We start from the raw sequence: 15,706 nt of genomic DNA on the forward strand, positions 1-15,706 counted from the left end.
TATTGAAACATAAGAAAATAATGTGGACTAAATAAAATATAAGTAGATGAAAATGGTATTTTGGTCTTCTTACCTCAAATAGGACTTAATGGAATAGTCAAAAAGAATGTAGGCTGCCTGAAGCCCGTACACGGCTCGGGAAAGACTCGTTTGGGCCTGGGCTCGAGCCTAGTCTGAGACCTTAGGCTAGGGCCTGCGCCATCACTTTGAAGCCCGGCCCCGTTAAAGCCCATTCAAGGCTCGGTCCGAGGTCCGGCCCGTGCCGAGGCCTAGTGTCTTTTTTTGTGGAAAATAATAAAATTTTGATAGAAAAAATTAAAAAAAATGGCCATGCCCGCCCAAGTTCGACCCAAGCCTAAGGCTAGGCCCAGGCCCAGGCCCATCGCCCGACTCGAGGCTCAACCCACCGGCTCGGGCCCGGACCCAAACGAGCCTGCCCTGGGCCGTGGGCAGGCTTCGGGCAGCCCACAGGCCGCGAGCCAATTCTATATTCCTATCAATGTGCATGTTAATATATCAATGTGAATATTTACATTGTTAACAGACCCGGCCGGGCCTATCCCGGGCCAAGGGCAAGCTTCGGGCAGCGGACAAATTTTACACTCCTATCAATGATAATGTTAACATGTCAATGTGAATATTCACATTGTCACGAGTCGGGCTGCGATCGGGTTTCGGGCCGCCTACGGGTTGCGGGCCAATTTTACACTCTTATCAATGTGAATGTTAACATGTCAATGTGAATATTCACATTGTCAATGGGCCGGGTCGGGCCCACTCTGGGCCGCTGGCCAATTTTATATTCTTATCAATGTGAATGTTAACATGTCAATGTGAATATTCACATTGTTAACAGGCTGGGCCGGGTCCGCCCCGGGCTATGGGCAAGTTTCGGCCAGCCACAGGGCGTGGGCTAATTTTACACTCCTATCAATGTGAATGTTAACATGTCAATGTGAATATTCACATTGTCAACGGGTTGGGCCAGGCCTACCCCGGGCCGCGGAGGGGGCTTTTGGCCCCCCACAGGCCGCGAGCCAATTTTATACTCTTATCAATGTGAATGTTAATATGTCAATGTGAATATTCACATTGTCAACGGGCCAGACTAGGCCTGCGCTCGGGCCGCCCATGGGCCTCCGGCGAGTTTCGCGCCGCCATGGGATGCGGGCCAATTTTATACTCCTATTAATGTGAATGTTAACATGTCAATGTCAATATTTACATTGTCAACGGTTCGGGCCCGCCCCGGCTCGCAGGCGGGTTTCGGGCCGCCCACGGGCCAATTTTACATTCCTACCAATGTGAATTTAAAAATATGAATGTTCACATCATAAAATTGCTAATCGTTCAACAAATATTTATAAGGGTATCAAAATTAAATATAAGGGCATAAGTGTCTAATAAAATAGTGTAAATCAAGAAAAAAGACTTTATGGAATAAAACTATACATATATGGGACTAAATGGGTTAAAAAATTCTTTCATGGATTTCTTGGTTTAAAACACTTATAAATGAGATTTATCAATAAAAATCCCAAAATATTATGTAATAAAGGGAAGTTTAAAGATGTGAGTTCAATTTATCCAAACAATTATGCTACGTAGCACGAATCCTTTCTTCCCTCGAATCCCCCGAACTCAAAACGATGTCGTTTCGTCGTTTTGAATTTTTTTTTTTCAATTAGAAAAGAAGAAAAAGAAAGAAAGAAGAAGAAGAAAGAGGCAGAGGCAGAGGCGGAGGTGGGGCTGCGACGATCGACGACGAGCTGCGACGATCAGCCGACGAGTTGCGACGATGGGCCGGACGATCTGCGATCGATCGGCGGAGGCTGCGATCGATCGATGAAAGCGGAGGGGCCTTCTCTCTCTCTCCATTCCCTCTTCCCCTCATCTTTCTCTTCTTCTCTCTTTTTTCCCTCTTTCTCTTTCTCTCCGTCTGTTTTAGGCTTTCAAACTATATAAAGAGAAAAAAAAAAAAAAAAAATTTGCCCAAAACAACGTCGTTTTGGGCAATCGGGAGATTCGAGGGGGACAAAATTCAGGGGAAAAATCATTTTCCTTATCCAAATATAAATTATGAATACACATTTATTTAAAATATAGATTGTATTATGTGATTTTAAAAATTATATATATTTTAATTGTTAGAATTTATCATTTAATAAAAATTAACAGAAAACTATTTAATTTGTGAGAATTTGCCATTTGATAGTCAGAATTTGTCATTTGTTAATTTGTCATCTAATAAATTAATTAATGAAAATAATTATTTGTCATGTGATTAAAAAATTTAAAGAATGAAATGTAATTTTGAAAATTATAAAAACAATTAGCACTTTAAGTAAATTTAAAAAATATATTTATAATTTATCTTAAATTATAAGATCCATAAAATGAAAATAATTTCAAAATTTTCAAAAAAATTGGCCTTAAAAAAATTTAAAATTTAAATAATAAAAACGGGATTCGGTCCACTAATCCAAATTTCAATTTCTATTAGCGTAAAATTATCATATTCATGACATGTGTTAGTAAAATGAGTAAAGCTTCGTTTGGGAACAGACTAATTTAGTAATTTTTTAATTATTTGATTAAAATATGAGTTAAAAAAATTAGTATGTTTGGAATAATTTTTTAACTTTTTATAAAAAGATGTGCAAAAAGTAGAGGAAAGAAAATTTTTGATTTTTTAATATGAGTTGTTAATTTTTGACTAATTTAATAATTTTTTGACTTTTTTACTAAAAAAATTCGGTTGCCAAACGAGGCCTAAGGCTCTTTTTTTTTTTTTAGTCACAAAAAATAAAATAAGTTATTTTAGCCACAACAAATAAAACATCACATTTAACTCATAATCATTATACTCTTCTCTAAAAAAAATTTTTAAAAAGTTAAAAAATTCTTCTCAAACTAATTTTTTTAACCAAAACTAAAATAATCAAAAAATAAATAAATAAAAAAGCCAAAACCTCAACCCCTTCCACACGGGGGCTAAATTACTCATACATACATTCCTAACCAAAACTAAAATAATCAAAAAGTCTCTGTTTGGCAAGATGGTTTTGAGTCTTTTTTGGCTATTTTAGCCACAAAAAACAAAATAGACTATTTTAGTCATAACAAACAAAACATCACATCCAACCTATAATCATTACATTCTTCTCTCACAAAAAAAATCAAAAAAGCCAAAAAGCCAAAAAATCCTTCCCAAACCAAGCTTTTTAACCCAGGCTAAAATAGCCAAAAAAGCCAAAAAGTCAACCTACTTCCCAAACCAAGCCTAAATAAATAAAAAAGCCAAAACCTCAACCCCTTCCACACGGGGGCTAAATTACTCATACATACATTCCTCTCGTTTGGGATGTGGCTAATTTGGTAGGCTATTTTAATTTTTGACTATTTTAGTAGGTTAAAATTTTTGTGTTTAGGAAGATGATTGAATTTTTTTGTGATTAAATGTGATGTTTATAAGAAAAAAAGTGAAATGATTATAGGCTTGATGTGATATTTTATCTTATTAGCTATTTTAATTTATTTTGTCTTTTTTTTTTTTTTTTTTTTTGTGAATTTTAACATAAATTTGGCTTCTTTTTTTTTCCAAGCGTTTCTTTCTCCTTCAAAACACTGTTTCTCGCTCTGCAACAAACGAAACCATCACCCTCTCTCTCTCTCTCTCTCTCTCACACACACACACTTCCTCTCTCCTTCAACCTCGCTGTCTCCTCCTCGCTGTTGCAACTGCCACGGCCTTTTCTCTTCTTTTCATCACCGCTAACGCCTTCATTTTTGGCCTGAACGACACCATCTATCATCATCTCAACAAAGGTAAAAAAAAAGTGAGATTTGAAAAGAGGAGAGTTAAATGAGAGATCAACACAGACCTGAAGAGAGTCGTGGAGCTTTTCGGTTGCGGTGGAGCAGGAGGAGAAGGCGGCGGCGGCGGTGGTGCTTAATGGATTCGAGGTCATCCCACGGTGGCGAAGAAAAGTCCTTTGTAGATGAAGATTCAGAATCGGTTGAGAGGAGTCGATCACAAGCCGACCTCATCAAAACTCAGACATGATCGTAGTACAACTCGAAGATGCGGGTTTCATTGCTGCCATTACCGGCCGGTCTTTGCAACATGATAACTGGATTGTAGGTCGACCGACCGCCATGGCTCGATCGCGGATGGCGAAACCCTAGATTCGTATTTTGATTGTTGGCCTTTTACCCTTCTCTAACTTTGTTGTTGAGCCTTACACCATCTACCCTTTCACTGTTAGGTGTAAGTGGAGGTAGTGTTAATGGCTTCAAAAAGAAGAGCGACGAAAGGGAATCTATTTAGTCTTCGTTTGGAAAGTGGGTTGTTTGGGAAGTGGTTTGATTTTTTAATTTTTTTAATTATTTTAATTTAGGTTAAAAAATTTAGTTTAAGAGAATTTTTTTAATTTTTTTAACTTTTTTTTACGAAGTGTTCATATGTAATATTACTAATCTGCCTCTAGTATTAAATTTTATTTTTATTTGGACGGCTGTCCTGACGGTGAGATTACCAACCAAGCTAAGTTTTTTTTTTTTTTTTTTTTTTTTTTTTAACAAATAGTTTTTCTTGTGATTTTTATTTTTATTCTATTTTTAATTTCAATTTGTTTTTATTTTCTGTAAAATAATAAAAAGGGAGGTTTTATTTTATTACCTGTGTATTTTAAAAAATTATTTTTAAAACTCATAACCAAACACATAATTCGAAACTCCATACTACTTTCACAACTCTACACTCAAATCATAACCAAATACATAACAAAAAAAATTAAAATATTTAAAAAATATTAGTATAAAATAGAGTTTGAATTTTTTTTATAAAAAATTTTAAAATTAAAAAAATTTAAATCGTAATATTTTAAAATTTAAATCATAATATTTTTTAAAAAAATCGTAATACTTGAAATTTAAATCGTAATATTTAATTTTTACCTTATTTATTTATTTTTTTGCCATATTTATTTTTATTTATTGTTTTATACATTAATTATTTATTTTTTGCCTTATTTATTTTTATATTTATTGCCTTATTTAATTACGTGGTGAATGGTAATTTATGTTTTCATGTTTTCTTTTTAAAAAAAAAATTTCAATGAACCGTATCAAACTCATATCAAAATAAATAAAAAATTTATTTTAACAACAAAATTTAAATAATTTAAATATTCAAAAAATTTAAATAATTTAAAATATTAATATTTTAAATTTAAAAACAACTCTACACTCAAGTCGTAACCAAACACGTAAAATGAAACTCAATTAATAAATTATTGAGTTAACTTATAACCAAATACATAACTCGAAATTCCATACTACTTTCACAACTCTACACTCAAATCATAATATGTTAAATCGTAATATTTTATTTTAAATATTTAAATAATGTAAATAATCTACAAAATTGAATAAGTAAAAAATTAAAATAAATATTCACAAAATTGAAATCGAAAAAATTTAAATAATTTAAAATATTAATATTTTAAATTTAAAAATAACTCTACACTCAAATCAAAACCAAACACATAAATAAAACTTAAGTAATAAATTATTTTTAAAACTCATAACTAAACACATAACTTGAAACTCCACAGTACGTTCACAACTCTACATGCAAATCATAACCAAATACATAACAAAAAAATTGAAATTTTTAAAACTATTTTTATAAAATAGAGTTTGAATTTATTTTTATAAAATATTTTAACAAAAAACAAAAAAAATGTTTTTAATTTTTTTTCTCAACTTTGTTTTTTCTGGGAAAATGTGTTTTTTGGGAAATTTTATTTTTTTATTTTTTGTTTGTGCTGCCGCATGCCCCTCTTCATGAGGGGTAGTTTCGTAAATTCCCCTAACCGTTTATTGTTGCCAACCAACTGTGGCTCTTTTGTCTTTTACTGGCTAAATTAGCCTCTTTTGGCATTTAGTGGCTAATTTAGCCCGGAAGACTTTCCCAAACGACCCCTTAGATTTCTTCAAAATGGCTCAGCTTTGTTCAAAATGATGGAGATATTTCACCGATTTGCCACCGTCATCTGTTTATTTTTTATTTATTTATTTTTTGATGTTGTTGTTGATGATGATAATAGTGAACATAAGAAGTAGATTGCAACAGACAGGGAAAAGAGAGAGATTTGAAGGAAAATAATAAAAATTTTAAACAGATAGAACAAATTTGGTTTAAACAGGTCTGTTATAGTTGATTTTCAACAGATAAGATAATAGATCTGTTCGAGTATGGTGAAAAATTGAACAGATAGACAAAAAATTGGGATAGATAGATTTTTATTTAGACAAATGTTTAAACAGATAAGGGAAATTTGAATAGAAAATGTTAAAAAATTAAACAAATAGGGTAAAAAATTTCAATAGATAGGTTGCGTACAAGAAACTAAGTAAATGGGTGAGAAAGCTAGGGAAATTGAGGATGTCGATTTTAAACTGTATTATAGTAGTAAGGATAGATGTAGGAATGAGTAGGAATCATAATTGCCAAGGGTTTTGTGGAAAATGTTGTGGCGGTCTTTAGAAAATGGGATATGATTATGTTAGTTAAACTAGTTATTGGAATGAATATAGTGAACATTATTAGTGCATACGCCCCTCAAGTAAGATTAGATGATCAGACTAAAAGGGATTTTTAGGAACAAATGGATGAGATCTTACAGGAGACACTCGTAGGAGAAAACCTAGTGATAGGTAGAGATTTTAATGACCATGTAGGCATAGATAAACTAGGCTACAGAAGAGTGCATGGTGGATACGGTTTTGATGACAGAAATGAGACTAGAGAGAGTATTTTAGATTTTGCATTGGTTTCTGGCCTGGTGGTGGCCAATACTTTTTATAAGAATAGGGAGGAGCATTTGATAACCTTGAAGAGTGGGTCAGTTAAGAGTCAAATAGATTACTTCTTATTGAGAAAAGTGGACCGCCTAAAAGGCAATAATTGTAAGGTGATTCTTAGAGAGAGCCTGGCCTTTCAACATAGGATTTTGGTATTAAATTTATGTTTTAGAGGGCAATACCAAGCTAGGAAGGATGGTGAGCATCGTAGGACGAGATGGTGGGACCTAAAAGGGGATAAACTAGAAATATTTAAGAATAAAATAGATAAGGAAGGTACTTGGGAGTTGGAAGATGATGCTAACATTATGTGGAACTCAATGACCAATTGTATAAGGAAAATCTCAAGGAAAGTGCTTGGAGAGTCGAAAAGAACGGGACCCAGCTCTAGGGAAACTTGGTGGTGGAGAGAAGAAGTTCAAGTGGTAGTTAATGCAAAAAAAAAGTGTTTCAAAAAGTGACAGAATGATAGAACTGAGAAAAACCTTAAGAGCTATAGATTGGCTAATAAGAAGGTCAAGAAAGTCGTGAGAGAGGCTAAGTTGAAAGCTTATGATGACCTATACACTAGAATAGATAGTAAGAAGGAAGAGAAGGGGGTATACAAACTTGTTAGGATACGGGAGAGACAAACAAGAAATTTTAATCAAGTTAAATGCATCAAGAGTGGGGATTCTAAGGTATTGGTGAACGATGAAGAGATTAAGGAAAGATGGAAGAATATTTTGAGAAACTATTAAATGAGGAGTATGGAGGTACGGTAATAAGGGAAGAAATAGCCAGTAATACGATAAACCAAGACTATAGGTTCTATCGCAGGATCAGGAACTTTGAAGTGGAGATTGCACTTAAGAAGATGAAATCAAATAAGACTTTAGGACTCGATTAGCGTCAATCTATAAGAATAAAGGAGATGTGCAGAATTGCAACAATTATAGAGAAATCAAGCTATTGTGTCATATAATGAAAGTGTGGGATAGGATGATGGAACACCGATTGCGAGCTATAACAGAGGTATCAGAGAATTAATTGGGTTTATGTCTGGCAAGTCAACAATGGAAGCAATCTATCTTTTGAGTAGAGTAATAGAAAAGTATAGAGAAAAGAAAAGAGACATTCATATGGTGTTTATCGACCTTGAGAAAGCATATGATAAAGCGCCTTAGGATATAATATGGTGGGTATTACAGAAGAAAGATGTGACAAAAGGTTACATTAATGTGATTAGGAACATATATGAAGGCGTGGTGACCACTATTAGATTGTCTGCTTGAGAGACGAATGAATTTCCTATCACTATAGGGTTACACAAAAGATCTACCTTAAGTCTTTATCAGTTTGCTTTAGTTATGAATGATTTGACGAGAAATATTCAGGATGGCGTGCCATGGTATATGCTTTTTGCATACGATATCGTGCTAGTGGATGAGACTAGAAAATGAGTTAACACAAAGTTGAAAATTTGGAGAAAAACTCTTGAATCTAAAGGATTCCGGATAAACAGAACTAAGACAGAGTACATGGAGTGTAAATTTAGTAACAGTAACAATGAGAGCAGAGGAGAAGTGAAGATTGAGAATCAAGAACTGCCTAAGAGTAAACATTTTCGTTATTTAGGGTCGATTATCATAATAACGGAGAAGATTGATGCGGATGTGGCCCATAGAATTTAGGCGGGATGGTGTAAGTGGAGAAGTGCGTCTGGGGTACTATGCGATAAACAAATACCCACTAGACTAAAATGTAAGTTCTATGGAATAGCTATTAAACCAGCGATGTTGCATGGGACAGAGTGTTGGGCAATCAAGAAACAACATGTCGATAAGATGAGTGTGGCTGAGATAAGGATGCTAAGGTGGATGTGTGACAAGACTAGGCAAGACAGAATTAGAAATGAGTGTATTCGGGAATGGGTAGGAGTAGCATCGATAGAAAATAAGTTGAGAGAAAATCGATTAAGATGGTTTGGTCATATTCAACGGAGACCAACAGAGGCAGTAGTGAAGAGATGCGATACTGTAATGGTAAATAGAAGTGTTAGGGGACGGGGTAGGCCTAGATTAACGTTGACTAGCGTTGTAAATAGAGATATGGATCTACTTAATTTAATTAATCAAATGACCTTTTATAAGGCCTCTTGGAGAAGAAAGATTCATGTAACCGATCCCATTTGATGGGATTTAAGGCTTGGTTTGGTTTGGTTTATGTAAAAAATTTAAAAAGATAGTCAATGAAAATTCAAACAGACAAAAAAAAGTAAATGTATAAAATTGGAAACAAAATGTCTTACAGGACTTTTCACCAAACTATTTCACAAAAAAATGAACATCTCACCAACAAAAAAATATCCATAGAATCTAAGACCCCGTTTGTTTGGGGTTATAGGGAGGGGATTGGGTTTGGTAGTGAGGAGGGGATTGAGAATGAGGTTTTTGTTTTGAGAGATAGGGAGGGGATTGGTAATCCCTTGGTATTAGTAAGGAGGAGGAAAGGGGATTGGTAAGAAGGAGGTAGAGATGGTATTAGAAAAATAGTGAGGGAATTAGAAATTTTTTTATTTTTTATATATTGGGATTTTTTTAAAAAATATAATGTTTAATTTTTTATATTTTTTTATTTGTTTTATTATTTTATATAAAAATAATTTAACAATTCCTCACTATCAATCCCCTCACTAACAATCCCCTCACTATGAATCCCCTCAATTTTATCTCTGAAAACAAACAGGGCCTAATAGTTTAGACACTCTCTAAATTAGATTTATCACTAATTTTCTCTTAACAAAATTCAATAATAAAGTAGATATAACTTTTATAATGTTGTTTTTTGTTGAGGGATTTAGGAAGTGACTTGGAAAGAGAAATGAAAAAGGTGTGTGAAACTAGGAGAAATATAAGTATATTTTATTCACATTTCACATACATTTTTCCTTTTCCTTTCCAAATCCTCCAACCAAACACAATGTAAATGTTTTAATTTTAGCCTAAATAAGTATATGTATATATATATATATATTTACTATATTTTATAATTAAAATAATATAAAATTATAATTAATATTTAATAAATGGACGATTGGATTGGATTAGGGTAAAACTCTTCATCAGACTTAGCTCATGTTACACCTATTTTGAATTTTAAAAATCTTAATATCAAGTGAGTACAAAATCTCAACTGAATTGAGCTGATTAAAATAATCTTTTTAGGTTTCGTTTGGGATGTGAGTTGGTTTTTTAATTTTTTAACTATTTTAATCTGGAATTAGAAAGTCTTGTTTGAAATATACTTTTTGATTTTTTTAATTTGAAATTAAAAAATTTATTCTATGTTTTATGACTATTTTAACTTTAATTCACCCTAACTCCACTTTCCAAACAGGTGCTTAAACTTTAAAAATATCAAACTGAACTAGCAGGTGGCCGATGCCCATTCTCGCCCATGTTACACCTATTTTGAAGTAACAAAATATAAAAGCCCAACCCAAAGAAAAAACTTGGAGAATTGACCCAAAGGTCCAAACCCAACATATCATGCCCCATTTAGACCCAAAACAAATTCAATACTCCATTAAGTCCTCAAATTAGCAATCAGACGAAAATACCCTCACATATCATCTAATTTGCAACCTCCACCCACGATCATCTCACACTAGTCTGACCTGTACACTGTCACATCTTCGCTGCTCGACTCTACATTCTCAGCCTTCCATCTCTCCACCGTTCGACTCCACTACCTCTGAAACCCTATCCTAACCACAAAACGAAGTCGTTCATCTTCTTCAATTGGCAACTCTCAATAACACAAAGAACCATCACGACTCTGAAGAAATTTCATAGTTTCTGACTTCCCATTCACAAAAATGGGAAAAAAGAAAAGTAAAATCTCTCTTCACCTTTTATTTTTCATTCAAATTTGTACATTTTTCTTTGATATTCTATATATATCATACCGTTTCAATAACATTTTCACAAAAAAAAAAACTTGTATAAACACATTTTACATACTTCAAAATGTATAAACCCCTATTTTACATATTCTACCTACGATTCTAGATCTTTTTTTCGTTTTATTCTTGCATAGATTATATAATCCCCTGTTTTTACACATTCTAGTTATATAATTCTCTATTTTTACACATTCTAGTTATATTTAATTCCTTGTTTTTACACATAATCCCTGTTTTTACATATACAACTTCTTATTCTTATTCTTGTTGTTGTTGTTGTTGCTTCTTCTTGTTGTTAAATATTGGCTTATTCTTCTTATTGTTGCAACATTTCGTTGAATACTTCATCTTGTTGTTGTTATTATTGTTGTTTACAAAATGCAATGGACTATTCTTATTGTTGCTAGTGTTTATAAAACTGAAACATCATACAGTTTTATCACTTTAGAAGTAAATATCTAAATTTATTCAAACCGTAAAATGAAATTGCAAAATTACACAGCTTAATCATTATTCAAAACAAATAAGCAAACTTATTATAAAGTGCAAATCAAACTGTCAAATTATACAGTTTTGTAACTATTAACAACAAATAGATATAACTTAATATTAAACTGCATATAAAACTGTAAAATTATACAGTTTTGTCACTCTATTACTCATGCCCTACTTTTGCTTTCATTTTTCAAAAATAATTGTTAGAAGATATTAGAAGAAGCAAACCAATATGCCCAAAAAATGCAATCAGGGATTTAAGTGTCTCCCCTTTTGACACTCCTTCACCCATATCCACTGAAATGCCATCATCTCCCCCTCCGCAAAAAACCCAACCACCATAACCAAAAACAACCTACAAAACAACCACACCACCTATAAGAAAAAGCCTAAGAACTACACTACAAACCACACCCACACAACAAACACCAACCACACCTCCAACCACAAAAAAAAATAATAATAATAATAAAATAAACAAACAAACAAACAAAAGAAAGCTAACAAAAAAACAAGAAGCTCCTCTAACAAAAAAATAAAAGAGAAAGCTCCAAGAAAGCCAATCAAGTCCCAAACACACAAACCAAGGCATCAAAAGGAAAAAAAAAGAAGCAGTCCCTGCAAAGAGAGTCCAACAGTTTAATTATCGTTCCAATATCGAAACGGTAATCAAACTGTTCAAGGGGGTCAAATTCACAACAACCCAAAAGTCAGAGCTACAAAAAATTCCTTTTTGGGCCATTATAATTGCTCTCTCTCCCAACAAAACTAAAGGCCTCTTGGTGCAGATGCTATAATTCCATTGTAGCAGAAATGACAACACTCTACAACAAAAAAAAAGAGCATTTATACTTGGTAAAGAGGAAATAAAACTCAAAAACAGTGATGTGAGGCTCATTTTTGGTATCGATTGTGGAGAAGACAACATCGCCACCAAATCTTATGCAAGGCCAAAGGATTTTGAGCTCGCATTTTACAAACGAAGATGCAAATCAGTGAAGAGACTGAATGCCAAGTCATTAACGAAAATGTTTCAAGAAACAAAAAAAGGAAAATCAACCAATGACCGTCAAGATCTTGTAAGGGTCATCACCCTTTACTTGTACATGAAACTTCTCATGCCTACAACAGGACAAACACTCAGTTGGAGTTTCCTCAACTATGTTGAAAATCTCAACAACATCAAGAAATACAATTGAGTTGAGGCAATAAAAGACACACTGATGAATTCAATGGCAAATGCAAACAACAACACAAGGTATGTCACTGGATGCGTCGTGTTACTCTTGGTAAACACACTACTCAACTACTTCACACAAAAATATTAAACATCCAATTATCTTAAACTATCTAACATATTTCAATTTTTTTTTACAATACTAGTACTGCGAGCACAGTAAACTCCTCCGACCATCCAACAAAAAAGGCTTCCCAAGGTTTATGAAATGGAACCTTAGTAAAATGTACTCCAAATGGAAGCACATCAGCCTTGCTGACTTTGAAAAGATATTCAAACTCTTTTATACTCTCAAAGCACAAATCTATTTAACACTCTTTTCATAGTCATTACAGTAACAATCATGTTATGAAACTGTAAAAGTTTACAGTTTCAAAGCACACACCTATTTAACACTCCTCTTACTCATGTTATGAAACTGCAAAAGTTTGTAGTTTCAAAGCACACACCTATTTAACACTCCTCTCACTCATGTAATGAAACTACAAAAGTTTGCAGTTTCAACGCACAAATCAATTCAACACTCATTTCACATTCATTACAGTAACAATTATGTTATGAAACTGTAAACGTTTGCAGTTTCAAAGCACAAATCTATACAACATTCGTTCTACAGTAATTACAGTAACAATAATGTTATAAAATTGTAAAATTTTACAGTTTCAAATAAAAAATCTATTCAACACTCCTTTAATATTGACCACAGTATCATTATGTATGAAACTGTTAAAGTTTGCAGTTTCAAACAACATATTTTCAACACTTCACTCACATTACTCACAGTACAAATCATGTTATGAAACTAACTAATTTTTCAGTATTACTAATATATGCCACATTATTCCAATGCAGGTTGACCAACGTGTTTTAACCCCAACTAAACAAGAAATACAATTATTGCATATCAATCAAAGCACCTCAACAAACTCTTCCGCAAGGAAACATGACTGCAGAAAGGACAGGAAGCGAAAAAAACAAACAAAAGCAACAAAAAAGAAAATTCTAGATAGCGATGATGAAGAATTTCTCAAAGAAGAACACCAATCAGAATCAAAACAAAAACAACAGGAAGAAAGAGAAAATAAAGCAAGAACCACAAAAACAACAAATTGAAGAAGAAGAAAGTGATGAACAAGAAGAAGGGAGTAATGAAGACAAAGAAGAGACTAATGAAGAAGAAAAAGAAGAACAAGAAGAAGGTAATGAATAAGAAGACAGAAGAAGAAGAACAAGAACAAATAGACTAACAAGAAGAAGTCAAGGAACAAGAACTGACAGACCAACAAGAACAACAACTTGAAGAGAAAAAAAAAACAGACCAACAAGAAAAAAAAGCAGACCAACAAGAAAAAGAAAAACTCCAATAGAAATTTGACATTTCATGAACAAGGTATAAACTCTTGTCTAATACTGAACCAAATTGCAAAATTTAATTAAACTAACAAAAAAAAAAATGTCACTTTTTAATAGGTGATGACCAAGCATAAACATTAACCCAAGAGGACGACAAGGACAAACTCATAGCATCCATGAGAGCACAAATGAAAGAAATGGAGCAAAAATTCATGGATGAATTGCGTAGAAAGGAAAGGGAGTTGAAGGCAATGTCCGCCAAAAAAACTAAAAGCATAGTTCCAAAGAAAAAAGAACATCATCAACAACAAGTAGAAAAAAGTCCCAAACAAATATCACTGGTCAAGAGAATCAAACAAAAGTCAAGAAAAGGAGCACATAAGCCAGATTTTGAATACCAACCAATGACAAAAGCCAAAGAAAATCTACAAAAACAAAATGACAAAGAAGATATAAGGAACGAGAAAGAAGCTGCTGCTGATGTACCTAACCCAAAAGAGTGTACTGATGAAGAAAAAGAGAAGCAGAACGAAAAGACAAAAGAAGAAATTGAAAAAGAGAAGAACCTGCTGCTGAACTCGTGCCAAAAGAGGGTACTGATGAAGGAAAAGAGGAAGGGAAAGAAAAGGCGAAAGAAAAAATTGGCCAAGAGAAAGAAGTTGGTGAACCCAAGCCAAAAAAGAATGCCAATCAAGGGAAGCCACAAGTTCAAGTAACTCCTGATTTGGAAAGTGATGATGACTTCAAGGAAGAACCAATCCACAACAAGCCACTCCCCATTTCATTCCGCAAAACAAATAAGGTTTGGCATAGCTTATTCCAAAAAGACCAAGACCAAATTCAACTCATCAACAACACGCAATTAATTGCTTGTGTCTGGTCTGGCAGTGAAGATGAAAATTGCATATACTTTTTAGACATATGCAAATTGTGTAACAGGGAAGCCTTATATGGAAATGTAGGTCTTAAATTGTACAATTTTACAGTTTCTGTTCATGTTCAATAAACTATTCTACAAACCTAACACATTCTCATATATAACATGTTTCAGGTCATTGATGCCTTTGCAAAAATGAAATTGGCACTCCAACCATCAATTGAAGAATTTGAGAAATATGATCTAGCATTTTCAAGAAATCCATAAACAAGAAGATTTTACGTTTTCTCAACACTCATCAATGTAATCAAAACTATTAACATACCTTTCAATATTATTCAAACTGTAAAATTTTTTACTTTCTTAACATGTCTTACTACATACTTTTATAACATATTTCAAACATATATAAATTACAGACTCCACTACAAAACCAAGATTAGGTACTGAGAGAAAAAATGATAGACAACCATTTTCAGAAGCAATGAAAAATAGATATATCCATTTCCCAATCAACCACGACAACCATTGGACCATTGTGGTCTTTGACAATGCTGATGAGATATGGAGGCACTATGACACTTTGAGGCTAGCAAAAGGATGTCACAGCAAGCACTTTGAAATTGCAAAGGAAATTGTAAGTTAAAATAAAATTTCCTACCTAGTTCCATTCATTTCAAAACATCTAAGTACCTCACTATAACTAATAAAAACACCCACTAACTCTTTTATAGTAACAACATCAACTGCAATGGAATAAAGCATTATTCAGCAATCAAGGAACTATGTTGTTATCTCAAGAGTGCGAGACAGTAATTGCATCAATTAAGAAATGCCCACAACAAACCCCATACTCGTAAGATACAAACTCAATAACTAATGTTTCAATATGCTAAATTTTTCAGTTTTACCTAACTAATTCACTTCA

The 15,706-nt window shown here is 33.2% G+C and overlaps 1 long non-coding RNA gene across 1 annotated transcript; it reads right to left on the reverse strand.

The window, feature by feature from the left end:
- Positions 1–3,606: 3,606 nt before the first annotated feature.
- LOC145791014 (uncharacterized) lies at positions 3,607–4,206 on the reverse strand. The gene is made up of 2 exons (XR_014330595.1): positions 3,885–4,206; positions 3,607–3,794 (listed from the first exon to the last, which is right to left on the reverse strand). It is a non-coding gene; the product is annotated as an uncharacterized LOC145791014 (long non-coding RNA).
- Positions 4,207–15,706: the final 11,500 nt, after the last annotated feature.

This window comes from Camellia sinensis, chromosome 1, assembly GCF_055761805.1.
Source record: "Camellia sinensis isolate YWXY chromosome 1, ASM5576180v1, whole genome shotgun sequence".
Lineage (NCBI taxonomy): Eukaryota > Viridiplantae > Streptophyta > Magnoliopsida > Ericales > Theaceae > Camellia > Camellia sinensis.